Source organism: Neofelis nebulosa, chromosome 6 (genome assembly GCF_028018385.1).
Source record: "Neofelis nebulosa isolate mNeoNeb1 chromosome 6, mNeoNeb1.pri, whole genome shotgun sequence".
Classification (NCBI taxonomy): domain Eukaryota; kingdom Metazoa; phylum Chordata; class Mammalia; order Carnivora; family Felidae; genus Neofelis; species Neofelis nebulosa.
The window spans coordinates 82788073-82804563 of record NC_080787.1 but is presented as its reverse complement, the minus strand read 5'-3'; positions in this window follow the sequence as shown (position 1 = coordinate 82804563).

Sequence of the window (16491 nt, the reverse complement as noted above, 5' to 3'; positions counted from 1 at the left end):
TTTCTCTCATAAACTGAGATACAAAAATGTACAGCAAGATCTTAGCAATTCTTATCCTCCATTAAAAAAAGGGCAAAAAACTTTAATTTGGGTTTACTTCAGGAATACAAGATTAGTTTAACATTTGAAAATCAACCAATCAATGTAATTGACTATGCAACCAAATAAAGGAGAGAAGGAAGTTACCTTAAAAGGAATTGTGACTGGCAGTGGGCATGAGGGTGGAGACTTCTGGGATGTGGGTGATATCTTTTTCTTGACCTGGTGATGAGTATCTGGATGTGTTCATTCTGAACATTCGCTGAGTTGCGTACTGATAATTTGTTTACATTTCCCCATGTATGCTATGCTGCAATACATTTTTACTTTAAAACATTCCATGAAACTGATCTTATGGAATTTGTGGACCCTGCAATACACAATAGACAGTAATAAGAAATAAGTCCTTTGGATCCAGCCTGCTATTGAATTGTATTTAAGAGTTTGAAGGACTCTTATAGTTTAGTCCAGAATACATCCACATACACAAAGAAGTTACATTGGAAACCTGCCATTACTCTATGAATATTTGAACCTCTTCCTTCAGAATTTTATTCATGAGTAGTCTAATGGGCACACAAGAAAATTTCTTTTTCAAAATTCAAGATATATTCTATCTTGATTGTTTTCTCTACTTCATTAAACTTCAAGTGGCTTTATTTTTTTCCCTCAAAGAATAAATATTTACTATCACAAGGATATTTAATAACATTATCTTTGGAATAGGTATGAATTCTCCAAGGGCTGTCTTTGAAGAAGCAACATTATTGGGACTCATCTATCCAATTGCCTGTCATGGCGTGTGTGCTTGCCATACATCAGGGATGTTAATTTTTGGTAATACCTCATTATCTTTTGTATAAACCCATATTTGACTTATGTCTCCAGACTACATTGGAGAAAACAATGCCAGGTAGTAATTAGCACTTTTGTTTTCTGGACACAAGGGCAGCCCACTTTCAAAGAACCAAAGATGACAAAAATACACATAAACGGGGGCGCCTGGGTGGCGCAGTCGGTTGGGCGTCCGACTTCAGCCAGGTCACGATCTCGCGGTCCGTGAGTTCGAGCCCCGCGTCAGGCTCTGGGCTGATGGCTCGGAGCCTGGAGCCTGTTTCCGATTCTGTGTCTCCCTCTCTCTCTCTGCCCCTCCCCCGTTCATGCTCTGTCTCTCTCTGTCCCAAAAATAAATAAAAAACGTTGAAAAAAAAAATTAAAAAATACACATAAACGTAAACATTTAGTTCTCAAAGTGGTGCTCCATCTCTGGATGAGAAGCATCAGCACCACTGGGCACTTGTTAAAGCTGCAAATTCTGGGTCCCAATCCAAACCTACTGAGAAAGGAGTGCTGGGTTTGGGCTCAGAAATCAGGTAATTGTGATACATGCTAAAGTGTTAGAATCCCTGGCATAGGGAAATATTGTAGCAGAAAAAATGCAGTCTTTGGAGTTAGCCTTAGGCTTTGCATTTCCACTTCCTATTTGGGTAATCTTGGGCAAGTCCCTGGATTTTGAACATACTGAGTTTTGTCAACAATACATGGGAAAAATAATCCCTACAGTTAATCAAGTACACAAAGGAGGTTTTCAATATGTAGTGCCAATAATACTGATAATATTACTGATATTTTTATTAATTATTTTATAAATAAAATAAGATTTGGAAATCTAGTTTTCACTGGAATAATAGGTAAAGAATCGTCCTTGATTCATGTGGTATCACCAAACAGTATTGATTCCATTTGCTTAGTTATAAAGCATATTTAGAAGTATTCTTGGTTTTGTCAGTTCATGGGAGGCTCTCCTTGTTAACAAAAGCATCGCCGTGTGGCAGCTTATGCTGAATGAGATTCTGCTCAGTGCAGGACAAACAGCATATCCTGGGACTTTGAAGATGAAGTCACTGAAGAAAGAGCAAGTGCATTTTGTTGAAGAAAATTGCTGGGCATGCATCAAAAACATTTTTTTTTAACCCCTACTTTCTTTTTTTCTTGCCCTCTTTCATGCTCTAGTAGATGTAAGTTTCAGAGAGTTGCCAAATCTCTCCACTGCTCAATTAGAAGCCATTCTTCCTTCTGGTAAATGGCTCTGCATTTGGAGAACTCCCCCTAAGTAGAGGAGTAGAGGAAATGGCCTGGCTCTTCCTCTCTTCCTTTTTATTCCCTGAAATAAGTGTCTGGGCTCCAGTCTCTTCACCACATTATAGAACACACACTATGAAATATGGCAGAGATAAGACATTGTCTGGTTCACTTTGTTTCCATTTATTGTCTCTGTTTTAATGTTAATGATTTGGGGAAGAAGGTCTAAACTGGCCACTTAACACAGGTGACTCTGTTTGGTAATTAAGTGATGACACCATGAAATGTTGGCCAGATGCGAGGTTGTTAACAAGCATATTGGATCAGGGCTTTTTTCTTCATGTTCTTTGTTTTGCACAGGCTCTGGGCCTGAAAACTGGCCTTCAGCTCCTGTAGACATGGCACTGACAGACGATGACACTTCCTCCATGCTTAGTCCAGAGCTGTGGTCTACACTGTTGGCAGGATTCTATCATCCTGTTATTTTCCTCTTTCTTGTCTTTTTCTCCCCAACCTACCTCAGGTCCTCTCTTCTCCCAATACAAATGGGAGGAAAAATCAGCCTCCTGCAGCTTCTGCTTTACAAGAGAAAGATGACTTAATTTCCTTGAGACTAATTCCAGGAGCAAGAGTATGGCGTAGCATGCATTCAATGCATTTTATTTAATTCATCAGATTGCTATGTTTACATACAAGTTAATTCACAGTACTGTGCAAATTAAAGAGCTTGTCAAAAAAAAATGAAGGCTTTCAAATTAGTCTGAGATATACCTATTATTCATTGAATCAGTAACATCTATTCATTGGAAGTTTCTACAAACCCCATATTACAGGTCACTCCAACACATTGGGTACCTTATTAATCACACATGGAAACCTCATTTGCAGATAAATATGACCTTCGTGTTTTGAGGATCTCAATTTTAAAGTGTAGTGCATATTAGTTAGTTTTGAATGATAGTAAACATTTCCTCAAACTTAGAAGTGGCACCACATAGGGGTGCCTGGGTGGTTCAGTCAGTTGAATGTTTGACTCTTGGTTTTGCCTCAGGTCATGATCCCAGGGTCATGGGATCAAGCCCTGTGTTGGGCTCTGCACTGAGCATGGAACCTGCTTAAGATTCTCTCTCTCTCTCTTTCTCTCTTTCTGCCTCTCCCTCATGTACACACTCTCTCTCTCTCTCTAAAAGGAAAGGAAAGGTCAGGAAAGAAAAGAAAAGAAAAAAGAAAAGAAAAGGCACCACGTAGGCCACTGTAACACAGTGCTCATGCACATTTATATGTCTAGTCGTTTTGTCATTTGAAAATGATACATTTGAGGCAGTACATGAAATGAGAGTGGCCACTGAAGATAGAACTTCTGAGTGGTCTGAGCAGATTGAAGTCTTGAGAAGAGCAGAAGAGTCAGGCAGGATGACACAGTGGGAAAGCATTCTGCCTTCTAAATTGTATTCATTGCATGGCTTTTCACTTGTACTTATAGGTAAGCCATTTCAACTATATTTGTGTGAATGATAAAGTGGCAAAGGGCTACCCACCTGCTAACATACAGATCCACATACTAGTCATAGTGATTGACAGGGTATGAGGATGACTGCCCCCCAGGGGGATATTTGGAACTATATGGGGGCATTTCCAGGTGCCCCATTGACTAAAGGATGGGAGGTGTTCCAACATTTATTGTTTAGCAGTGGGAGATGTTAAAAATTCAGCAACATTCTGAACACTCTTGCACAAATAAGAATGGTCATGCCAAAAATGTAAATTGTCTCATCTTTGAGAAGCAGCTGTTTTTTGGTTGATATCTATCGATTATTCCCATCTTGGGTTTCTAATAGTTGTCATGAATTGTAAGAATCTGTAGACCACATTGGTATTTCAGATCTCAAGCTCATCCAGACTTCTCTTCTGACTTCCAGAACATTATCCAACTGCTTACTGTACATCTCCATCTGGATATCCCAGAGGACCTGATTCATTATATCCAAAATCAAACTCATTCTCTTCTCCCTCAAACCTTCTCCTTCTCAGCTCAAATATCCCCTGTGTTGGTGAGTGCTATTGCCATGACAGTCAAGTTAAAAAGCTAATAATTGTCCTAGGTGCACATTCCTCTCCTCACCCTCACTTTTAATCAGTCACTAAATCCTGGGTTTCCACCTCCTTGGTTTCTTTCACTTTTTTCACTATTTTCTTCATTCCTGCTGCTTCTGCCTTAGTTCCGCCTCTTTTCATCTCTGCCCTAGTCTATTTCATTCATCTTCCAATTGATCTCTCTACCTTGCTGCATTAATTGAGAATCTTTTGGTTGAAAGTGACAGAAAACTTGGCTAAATGGGCTTTTATAATTTAGAGGGCAGAAAATTCAGGGACAGCTCGATCCAGGGTCTAAAATGACATAATTAGAGCACTGACTCGCTTCATCCATATACTCCACTTTCTTCTGTGTGGCTCCATCTCAGGCAGGCACTCCTGATGTGGATCCTGTCACAGCTCAGTTCCAAATTTGTTCTTCCAGCCATCTCGGTGGAAGGAGACAGCCTCTTCCTTAGTTGCTTCAGCCTAGTCTCATGCTCAGCTCTCCTTGGTTCCCATCTTGTCATATGCCCGACTAAGCCAGAGAAGGGTCAAGGCATCCCACACAAACCCCATTGAAGGGGCATGGGGAGCAGTTGGTTTCTAAAGCAAAACACAGTTTTGTTAGTAGAAGGAAAGAGAGAATTTGTACTTGGGAGTAAATATCCATTAAAACTCTCTCTGACCTAAGCTCTATCCAGGGACAAGAGGGGGTCTTTTTCTGCATATTGAATCACATCTCTTCCCTGATAAAAATCCTTCCATACTTTCCCATTGCCTTCATGATAAAGTCTAGAAAAGTATGAGCAGGGCTCTAAGATCTGAACTCTGCTAACGTCTTTTTTTTTCAAATACATATTTTTAATGTTTTTATTTATTTTTGAGAGAGAGAGAGAGAGAGAGAGAGAGAGAGAGAGAGAGAGAGAGACAGCATGAGATCGGGAGGGGCAGAGAGAGAAGGAGATACAGAATCTGAAGCAGGCTGTCGGCACAGAGAAAGTCATGGGACTCAAAGCCATGAATCTTGAGATCATGACGTGGTCTGAAGTCAGATGCTTAACTGACTGAGGCACCCAGGCAGCCCCTGTGCTAACTTCTCACGTTCTGCTTCTTCTCTTACCTGGCTCCTCCCTCTGCCTTGGCTACAAACATTGAGACTTTCTAAATACCTCATGCTGAGCTGTGCTTTGAATTTGCTCCAGAAGCACACCCCGTTTCTCTACCTACAGAAATACCTATGCATTACTGTTAGAGGCAGTTAGTTTCTAACAGGATTCCTAGAAGCCAGCAATGAGGAAGTCATGGCCAGGTATCTGGAAAGCCAGAGGCCTGTCCTGGCAGCACTCCAAAACAAAGCCACATGAAGCCGAATCAAAGGAGACAAGCCCAAGATGGCTGACAAAGGAGGCCAGAAATCCTTGTTCCCAAAAATCCCCACCCCAAGTAATGAATAGTTTACCCCGCTAGTTAACAACTGTCAATAATAGATAGAAACCCAAACCCCAGGGTGCTCCTGATGAGACCAAGAGCCTTTGGAAACATCTTTAGGACAGGCTGAGTGGAAGCCTCTGGTCCCGGCATCTGCCCAGTTCACCTGGCAACATTACCTCTTTTCCTAACCTTTTCCCATCCTCTCCTGCCTTTACACCCCCAATGAACCCGCACAAATTTATGTCAGAGCAGTGTGACCCAGTCTATCCTGATTGGTCTGTCTTCCCCTCTAGGCTGTCAATTCCTTAAGATCAGGGATAGACGTTTCTCTTTGATTTCCAAATATCTAACAAGGTGCATGACCCACAGTTGGCACTGATAAATATTTACTGAATGATTGAATCAATAAAATATAATAAAAATGAAATGTTTACAACTGATAAAGTCAAACAGGGTACAGATACTTTTTTTGAAAGTTGAAAATTTAAATTCATAGGGAAATCAGAATCAAAGATGTTTTTAGTGCTGAAGGGGGAAAGAGTACTTTCAGCGGGACATTGTGTTACAGTATTATTTAGCGGGCGCTGTGCTAGTTCGTTAAGTGATCATTATTTTGAGGGACAATTTGGTAACTAATTTGATTATAACCATACTTGAGGTCTATTTTTATGTAATCCTTGTGGCGAGAAAGTAAACCTTAGCCAGTGAGTCGACTGCAGTGGATGTAAGGTCAGCAAAACTATTGGCATTGATTGTTTTGTCTCCCAAATCTAAAATCTTCCTAGTGTGCTATTCAGATGGAAACAACCACCAAGCACTCAAGCTAATGGCCAAGGTCATTTTTCCAGCAAGGCAGCGATGCAGCTGTGTCCAGTGCCCTAGGCAGGACTTGAAAGAACCCTGTTTGTCTCCCCATTGCCAGGGTGGGGGAGTGCCCCTCCCCCACACCACAGGTCTGCTTTGAACCACATTCCAAAGAAAGCTCCCCCTTGCACAGTGAATGCTAAACAATTTCTTCTTTTTTTCCCCCTGAGGCTTAACTCAAAGAACATTTTTCATTAGGACTTTTCTAAGAATTTAGGGAGAGCAAAATTTGGGTTTTATCAGAATGATGAAAGCTCTAGATAATGGGGATCATGGCTGTATTTACATATAATTTCATCCTGAATTACTGTCTCTAGAGTTCAAACTTGTCTGGAACGTGCTAACCCTTGGTTTCACAGCACTGAGCTATCATCTGAGCTAAGAATGGAACTCAGGTTTCTTAACTTCCCAGCCATCTATTAGAACACTGTGCCTCTCAATTGTGTCTTAAATTAGCCACATAAATGAATTCACTCACACTCTTCCTGCCTACCAAGTTTCTGCAAAGGAACTTATCAGCGCTACACGCTACAGTTGGGAGCATTTCCTCAGCTCTAGAGTTAAACTCCTACAGACTGCGGGCGTGGGAGAGACTCAGATTGAGAAGCTTAAGTCTCCTCAAATCTCCGAAGAGCCACACAGTCCCCTCCGCCTCCTCCATCATCAGTCAGACGCGAAACAAAGGGAATCCTTCTAGTCCCAGGCCAAACTTCATCAGGGAAATTACACGTTTACCGTGAGAAACCCTTAGTCCAGCAAGAGTCTACGAGTGTGGAAAGGAACGTGCATGGACACACCTGCGCGCTGCACTTTGCCATCAACAGCATTCTAAATGGGGGCTCTGCTTCGTTCCCCAGGCCTGTCCCCCCACTGCATCCATCTGCAGGAGTGAAGAGAGGGGTCTAATGAATTAGAGTGAATTGCTTGGCATTGCTCTGACTTGAGAGCTGATAGGAACTCAGGGGCGAAGTGCCTTTTATTTTTAATGGGCTCTTGCCTACCTTTTAAATGTTCTCTTCTTTTTGGTCCCTTGAAATTCTAGTGCCTGTGGAGTGGGGGAGGGGAGGGGAAAAAAACACACAACACACCCAAAAGAAGAATATAAATAAATATCATTTGGAATCTTGCATAATATCAGCCAATGGCAACAGCAGGTTTTTGACAGGCCTGCGAACTTCCCCAAAACAACATCCTGCCAGCCTGGCTGTGATTCAGGCATGAGTCAACGCTGTGAGATGGGCCGCTGCCAGCCCGCTTCCCCAGCCCAGAACGACTCCTCCTAGGCCCGTTGGTCTATTCACATTTAGAATCCAGGCTGGACTGTGTGTTATTAGCGGCGCTGGTCCCCCTCAAGGTAACCGCATGAGGACATCTTTTCTTCTAGCGTTGAGAGCAAGTCTACCATAAAGAAAGATGTCTCTTCATCACGATATGATCTTTGGTAAGAAGGGTTCGGCACACAGTTTTTACAGCTGACAAAATTCTTATATTCTTAAGAACTGGGGAAAAGCTCTTTCCCTAACCCCTGGAGTCTTGTTATGATGAGGCCTGAGAGTACGATCTCTTTTTTGTAATCCAAACAAGGGATGGAACTGGAACTGGGGGGGGGGGGCATACCAGAGGAATCATCAGAGCCCCAAACGCTGAGCAATAATTTCCTGCTGATGTTAGGAGACTCCCTATCACAGAAGCTTTTCTCGAAGCCCGCCTTTCACTTGGAAACGAGGGCTGTGCTTCAAAGAGCAGTTCTCTCTCTGTTTGCACGAAGTAGCAATCACGGGCTCCTCCACCCCCCAAAACCACCACCTTGCTAATTAGGGATGCTGGCCTCCTTCTAAATGCCCATGGTGCCTTCTGAGCTGGGAAAGCACAGCACAGTCGTGATTCTGCAGACGTTGACTCAGAGTAGAGCTATAAAACATGAAATTTTCTCCAAGTAAATATGGAGCCAGGAGACATAATGGAAAGAAAACAATATTCTTCATCGGTTCCTTCCCCCTTCATTCTTTTGTGCTAGAGCTAGGGAACGATTTATGAAACCGCGATCAGGGAGACTTCTTTTTTCTTAAGGGCAAGTCCCTCACTCCTTTTCTTTAACCTTTTGACCAGTTAATGAACTGTGTTACTCACCGTGCTTTTGTTAAGTCACTCTTCCACTGCCGAAAATACAAAGTAACTTCGATAGCCTCACATCCATTTGGGAATCTAGAGGGGATGGTTTATGTTGTGCAAGTCCTGGTTGGGCACTATAGCCTTTGATTCTTCAGTGATGGTTTATACCTACGGCTCCAGAGTGGGGGCGGGGGATTGGGGAAGCCGAAAAGTGATTGGCTGGCAAGTTTCTTTAAATGGAGCCAACAACATTTAGAAATTGCAGGCATGGGCATGGAGACTGTCAATAAAGAGGATATTTTGGAAATAGGGTTCTTGCAAATTCTGATTTTTTTTTTTTAACAGCTTCTTTTGGCTTATACCTTGCATGTCACTTGTCTTGGAGGAACACTTGTCCCTTGCGGTAAAGCAATGACTCAGGTGTTAAAAAAGTTCTTGGAAACATGGCGATCCTGCACTCACAGAAGATGGAGCTGAGTTGCAGGATTACACTGGGAGAATTATGATGGCTGTCGGCGGGCTCTCACTTCGGAAGCAACTTCCTGCAAGTTATGCCCACATCTCCTGCGCCAGCCAGAGTGTGGGTGGGAATGGGCTTTCTCACAAATGCTGGCCCTAGTTTTTTGTTTTTGAAAATTTAGCCTTTGCTGTTTACTCTAGCTTCAGACATGATATTTTTTAAAACCACACTTGGAATCTGCAGCAGCTTTTCTCTCCTTACTAGAACTCTGCCATAACTTTGGCCATGGAAGTTGACCTTGTTTATCAACAATTCATAAGCTGTGGAGGTGGCAAAGAGCAAACTAACGGCAGTGACGCCCAGCTAGCAAATTCTGGCCCTCACGAGGTCATTACTATTGGTGTGCTTATTTACGGACTGACTCTATCATTTCCGGCCTCCTGTGTTTGCAGCTGCCTCCTGTTCTCTCCCTCTTGATGGCCACAGATCTGTGCTTATCATCCATTTCCATGCTGGCTTTGTGTGCCTCTTTGTAAGCCCTGCTCTGAGTGGTTTCCACAGCATGCACGGCATTGTCAGTGACTAGTGGATAAGCTGCCTTGCCTGTTATAGTCATTCTGGATCTCCTTTGTCTTGTCTCCTTTTTGATGGCCTAATTTCATACACATTCGAACTAAGGACTCTTTTCAAAATAAGCAGCCGATATGGGTCTGCTATTGTTCCATGAGGCTGCCAGATTATTATTTTTTAAATGTATTCACTGCATGGATTTATCATGTAAACTCCTGTTGAAAACCATTGCCCCCAGGGAAGGATTTGAGCATTTGGATAATTTCCTGAAATTCTCAAGTGTACGTGTTTGTAGTTTCTTTTTTCTTGCCTTCAAATGGATGCAGCCATGTCAGAGCAATCCATAAACAATATTGATTGCACAAAAGCACCAAACTGCCAATCTCAAAGCTTAAGGCTCGTCCCCTGCTGTAGACCCTAATCTCTGAGAAGCCCACCCTTTTTCACAGGATGCAAAAGAAACACAATTGGATTTCCATTTATATGATCGAAGCTTCAGTGAGTGATAGTCTCCCAATTTTCTTGGTGTCAGCATTGTGTCAGTTTTGGACTAAAAGCTGGAAAATCATTCTTCCTGTGAAACATGGCTTCTTTTCCTATGCCAGCAGAGACATGCATGAATGCAATAATGTGTGGATATTCTAGGCCCCAGACATGGAATGTGCTGGCTTCCACTTGATTTGATAATCTAATACAATTAAGGCCATTAATAAGAGAAATTGTTTGGGAACTTGATTCATTGCCTAAAATCTGTGCAAGGCAATGTCATTTAAAGATCTTTTTCCTTTCCTTTTAGACTTTTATCCTTTGAATAAATGATTCAACTTAATAACCTCTGTGGTCTGTGAGGTTAATTGTCATCAAAAGAAACTTTTCTACTGGTTTAATGGAACCGATCTTTGAATACTATTTACTGAGTGATACAGTAACTTTTGATTTTCCCTCTTCCCCTCGTATTTCCCAATAGACTGAGTATGTTCCAAAAGCCACAAACCACGTCAGCGTGGTTCACAACTGGCTAATTTTTTTGGAACACAGGGGTCAAGGTGATTATCCAAAGTTCATTTTAAAAAGCTACATTTGCTATGGTCCTTATAATCCAACCATTCTTTCACATAAATACACATTCTCAAACAGCAGCTAACCTCTAACAAAAGTCCAGCATTTTAAGTAATTGAAAATTAATGTGGACAACCATACAAATTCTGTAGTTTAACCCCAAGACTGGTTGGATTCCAGGAATGGTATTTTAATGAAGGGCCCACTGAATTTAGGACAGCTGCTGGGTGTTATGCTAGGCTGGTAGCTGAATCTTGGATCAAACACAACTTTGCAATGACTCATACATTTTACTAATTTATAAGTGCAGCCTTCCTTGAAATCTCAATGTAAAGACCCGCATCCTGATCTAGAAAAGTGAATATAACCTTGAAGTCAATGAAAATGAGGGTATTGTTCCCTGAATAGAGAATCTGTAAGCTTATCACCTTTCCCCTCCCACATCTTCTACCTTTTTGTTTTCTTTGAGTTTCACATGAGGGGCTATGTGAAGCCAAAAGCATAAATCTGACTTCCGGAGGTTTGTATAACAATAAACAAGAAAACCTTATCTGAACAGCCAACAGAAAAAGGTTGGATGGCAAATTCATTTAGAAACAGCATCAGACTACCCAACTGGGCATGTTACTCTGAGCCTGGGTAGGAAAGAGCCATGTGTGATGAATAATCAGGAAAATATTCTCATCTCCCAGTTTAGAAGCTTCTTGTCTTTGTTCCATGTGGCCCATCTTTATCCACTTCCTCAGAACCCCTACCCCACCCCACTCCTATACAGTGGGTGAGCCTTGCAGGACCCATCTGTCTACTGCCAGAGGTGCTGAGTCTGGCAAAGTTCCCCTTTCATTTACCTTTTCTACCACTAACTTCTGATTGTCAACTCTTACATGTGAAAATGATCTCACAATAAAGTCATACAGAAAAACAGGATGCAAAATTTTACTTTGGAAATAATCCCAAATATACAAAAAATTACTTTATTGGAAGCAAATACTTCAATATATTAATAGTCATTGTGAGTATTTTGATCTTTGTACTTTTCTCTAGTTCCCCACCCCCGGCTTTTTTTTTTTTTTTTTTTTTTACCATAAACACGCTTTTGTAACCAGAATGTATTTTCTCCCTCCCTGCCCCCATCAGGTACAGCATAGAAGATACAGCCTGAAATACATTGAAATCAAATTAAGGAAATAGACTTACTTAGAACACAAATTTATAGCTACAAATTGTCATCCTTTGCCTCTTTTCAAGTGCAATGAGATAATTAAAAGGAAGAAGTGAAACTTTTAAGGGACTATTAGCAGTTTAACATTCTCAGTTGGTGTCGATTATGGATTTCACTTGAAAAGGTGAAAATGAGATGCCCCTGAGAGGCTGGACATCATCCCTGGTTTTCTCTGACAAAGCAGGTGTAGGTATGTATAGGTCTTTGGCAGAATCCGACCTACATGTTGTTGTAAAGAAGCACCTTTGTGGCCACACAGGGATTCTCTGATGGGCACATTCACTAATTAAGAACAGAAAGGGGACATGCTGGGAAGGAGGAAAGCGAACAGAGTGGGAAGAACTGGTGCCCCAGATTCCGACTCCGCTGCTCTTCAGGAAATAGAGAAGCTAACTGTGCTGGCTGTGGAGGATCCAAGACGCCTGTCCGACCTCATGCAGCATCCTTCCCCTGCTTGAGCTCTGCTCAGAACTGCCAACAGGGAGCCACGGGAGCACTGCACATAGGGATCACATTTTACAGAATTCTATGTATTAACATTAGATGTATGTGTGTATCAGATTATGTATGTGTATGCACATAAATGTCATCTAATTTCACATCCGTGCTACCTGGTACAGTAGCTACTGCTCTCCATTTGCACATAAGGAACCTGACACTTGGAGATGTCACAAACTGGTAAGGAGACATGTGCGGTGCTAGAAACAATCTCTTGGCCAAGTCCAGGACACTAATCTCTAAATTACAGATAAATTTATTAAGGAACAGTCATTTTAATTCCTGGTTTTGGGCTCAGGAAAACATTTCTACACTCAGATTTGCAAACCGCAGCATGCTCCTTGATGTAAACGTGGAAGTGCCTGAGCTGTGTTTCACATCTTCCCAACCCACCTCTTTATGCAGTTGTGGCTGTGATGGCCAGCTACACTTCTGCCACACTGCCTGGTAGCTGGCAGGAGCCCATTCAGCCATTGTGACACATGCTCAAGGTGGTAACATCCAAGGGAAACCTATGGACCATTTGGTGTACGGCATCTGGATAAATACTCTCCTGCCCCATTTCTTGGGTGGACAGTCCTGAGGTGTGCTCTGCATGGCTCCTGAATGGTCCTGAGTGGGGTCACGTGTGTGAGGAAAACAATCACATTCTAGTTCTAAAATTTATGTTTATGGTAAAAAAAAATTAAAAACTGAAGAAAAGTATAGGAAATACAGACAAATGATAGCTCAATTCTGTATCTTGGATGGGATTTCTCTCCTCTAGTTTCTCTTCCAAGCTGTCCAGTTGGAATCCAGTCTTTGGAACATGCCAAAGGCCTTTGTATTGATGATGCTACTCTTGGGGATGATTGTATTGAGAGGTTTCCTTCAAAATGCAGTATAAAAGTAATTTTTGATCTGCTCATTGGAATTCATAGGTTTCATATTTGTTTTCATATGTATCACCTCATTTGTATCTTTTCACCACCTCTTCTCCCCATGTCCACTCCTAACACCTTGGACCGAGTTCCCCATTTATCTTTGGATAAATGGATTGTTGCAGCTGCCTCATAACTTGCCCCTTGCTTTTGCCTTTACTCCTGTTTGAACTCTTATCCCCACATCATTTCATTCTCAAGACACCAGCCAGAATGATTGTTTGAATAAAAATCAGATCATGTCACGGCTCTGTTCCAAATGCTCTAAAGCTCTCCATATCACTCAGAATAAAAGCCCCTATGAGGGTCTAGAAGGCCTTACTCAGGCATCCTGTTACCTCACTGACTTTATCTCCTCCAACTTTTACACTTGCTTAGTCCTCTCTGGCTGCACTAAGCCTCCTTATTGTTCTACCAACAAGCTAGGAATTCTCCTAACTCAGGACCTTGGCACTTATGGCTTCATCTGCATGGAATGCTCTTCTCCATATACCCACATAGCTCCTTCTTTCCCTTCTTTAGCTCCCTCTTAAGTTTTGCCTTCTCGATAAGACTCTTCCTGATGGCTCTGTTTAAAATTGCAATCCTTCCACACTTTCCCAGCATTCACTATCCCTCTCCCTCTTTTATTTTTTTTTACCCATAGTAACATCATCTAAACTGTATTCACTTAGTTATATTGTTTATAGCTGATTTCTCCTGCCTGATATTAACTCCATGAAGACAGGGACATTTGTTTTGTTTACTTCTATTTCCAGTTTTCACAACAGAGCCGCACATCATATGCTAGGTAAATATTTGAATGACTGAATGAATGAATGAATGAATGGATGAATGAATAAGCTTTGTGAGTTTGGCCCTATCCCTATTTTACAGATAACAGAACAGAGATTTGGAAAGATTGAGGGACTCTGCCAAGTTCATACAAATGGTACATAGTAAAGTCTTGAGCTAGTTTCCCTATCTGCAGTAATGCTCATGTACGAAAATAGAAACAGTTCTTAGATTTAGAAATTCACACTTAAACTAGATTTATTAGGGTACACAACTTGTATCCTAGGGAAGAGCTGATAAGTAACTCAAGCACATGAAAAGCAAGTACATTTGAACCATAATTGCTTTCATGTTTGTGATGACTGCAAGAAAACTCAGAACAAAATCTGTGACCCATCTCCAGGATGTGACAATATGCACTTGCTTTCATAACTGTTTCTCCTGTCCTTGTTTTTTCTTTTAACCTGATTTCCTCAATTACTTGTTTTTTTTATTTTGTCGTGTTCTATGAATTTTTGTAAGGTAACTCCAGTCCTCTTTTACAGTGTGTGGCAGGGAAAAATACAGAAAGAAATAAAAATTATATTGTGGTGCTTATGTAAAGGACTAACACGATCTGACTTCAAGAAAAGATCAAGGTGGGCTATAGCCTGAATATAAGTGGGGTTCACTGAGCAATGCGGAGATAGCCTGGTCTCTTCATGATGCCAACTCAAAGGAATAACCTTTTGAAAAATATCATTAAAAAATTCAAATTTGTGCTTTAGTCTTTTAAGAAGCTGACCAGTGAATGGATAGAGGTTATTGTCCAGCACTGTGACAGATCGGAGGTTTAACCTACTTGTATGCTAAGTAGTTAGTGTGTCATAGTCCCATGGATGCTGGTAGAAAACGTGAGATTTCTGGGTCAGAGGCAAAGACCCAGATTTCTGGGTCACAGCAATAGCAGCAGCCAACGTATCGGCATTTTTGCCCCAGTTTCCACACGGTGACACAAAGAAAGCCAAATGACACTTACACACTCAGTGGGTTGCATTATAGGATAGGACTCCTGAGCTTAGGGAACCTGAGTGTTTTATACTGGGGTAAGCATGCCTCCTCATTGCTCAGGAGGGAGACACCATCTCTATCCTCTAAGGCTATTTGCTAGACAAGTATCTTTGAAAAGATAGCCTGGTATACCTGCAAGAAATGCAGAAATATAAAGAGCCATCTAAAAGTCTCTAAATGTGTGTATATATATATATATATATATATATATATTCTAAATGCAGAATGAAGCATCTTAAAATCCATCTCTATCCACCTCTTCCAGTCTTAATATCTGCCACTGGCCGGCAGCTGCTCCCCTAATGTTCTTTCTTAGTCTCAAGTCTCCAAACCAAGCTCTCTGTCAAAGCCAGCAATGGACTCTGGTCTTCCTTCCTTTCCTTCCTGCCTTTATTCTTTATTCTTGGCCAAGAATAAATCTCAACACTAGACAACACAACTTCCCCTTCATTTTTCCCACTTCTGTCTTTTTCTGCTCAGTCTCCATTCAACATCACAAAACCTTAGGAACTGAGTTTGGAAAGACCTAGTTTTCTTTAGAGAGCAGGGCAGGAAAGCCTAGAACACTTACACCTTAAGGATTTTTTTCCCCACCAAGGATGTCTTTAGTAGCTCCAAGTTCTCTTCTGTTCTCTATCCATTCTCTTCTTTCTCTCCCTAAGGTTCTCAGAGCTCTAATATTGTTCCCAGATGGTTTTTAATTAAAAAAAAAAAAGAATATGAAAAATGTCTCTGGTTGCAGGGAGCCTGGGTTAATGACCCTTTTTGAGAACTTGAGATTTTGTCTGACTATAATTTAATATGAACAGCAGTACAACATGGCTTATAGGGCTATGTTACCAAGATTTTAAAATTTCTAGGCAATTTTGGATGTTTTGGAGTAAGGCACTTAGGCATTACCCTTAATGCCTTTAATGTCTTTGCCACTTTCTTCAAAACTCCTATCCCTCTGAACTTCTGTATATCACCCCCATCTCCTGTTCCATTAAACTTTACTGCTTTTCTCTTTTTCACCAAAATAGACTTGACCTCATGTGTTACAGAGAAGATAGAGGTTCTCATATTCCTGCCAACAAATCACCAATCCTACCTGAATTCATTCAGGTTTCTTTGTTCTCTTACCCAAAGTTCATCTCTCCACCTATGCTCTCAATCAATCCCTTCCGTGCCTCCTTGCTACCTGCCCATTCTTCACCTATGTCTAATCCTGTCTCAGTCTTCATAATTTCTTAGAATGGGCTTCCTGCACACTACCCTGCTCTAGATTGCTGGGGAGACTTTTCAGTCTTCCCTTCTAGATATCTCTGCATTACTGGACTCCACCATCTCTTTCT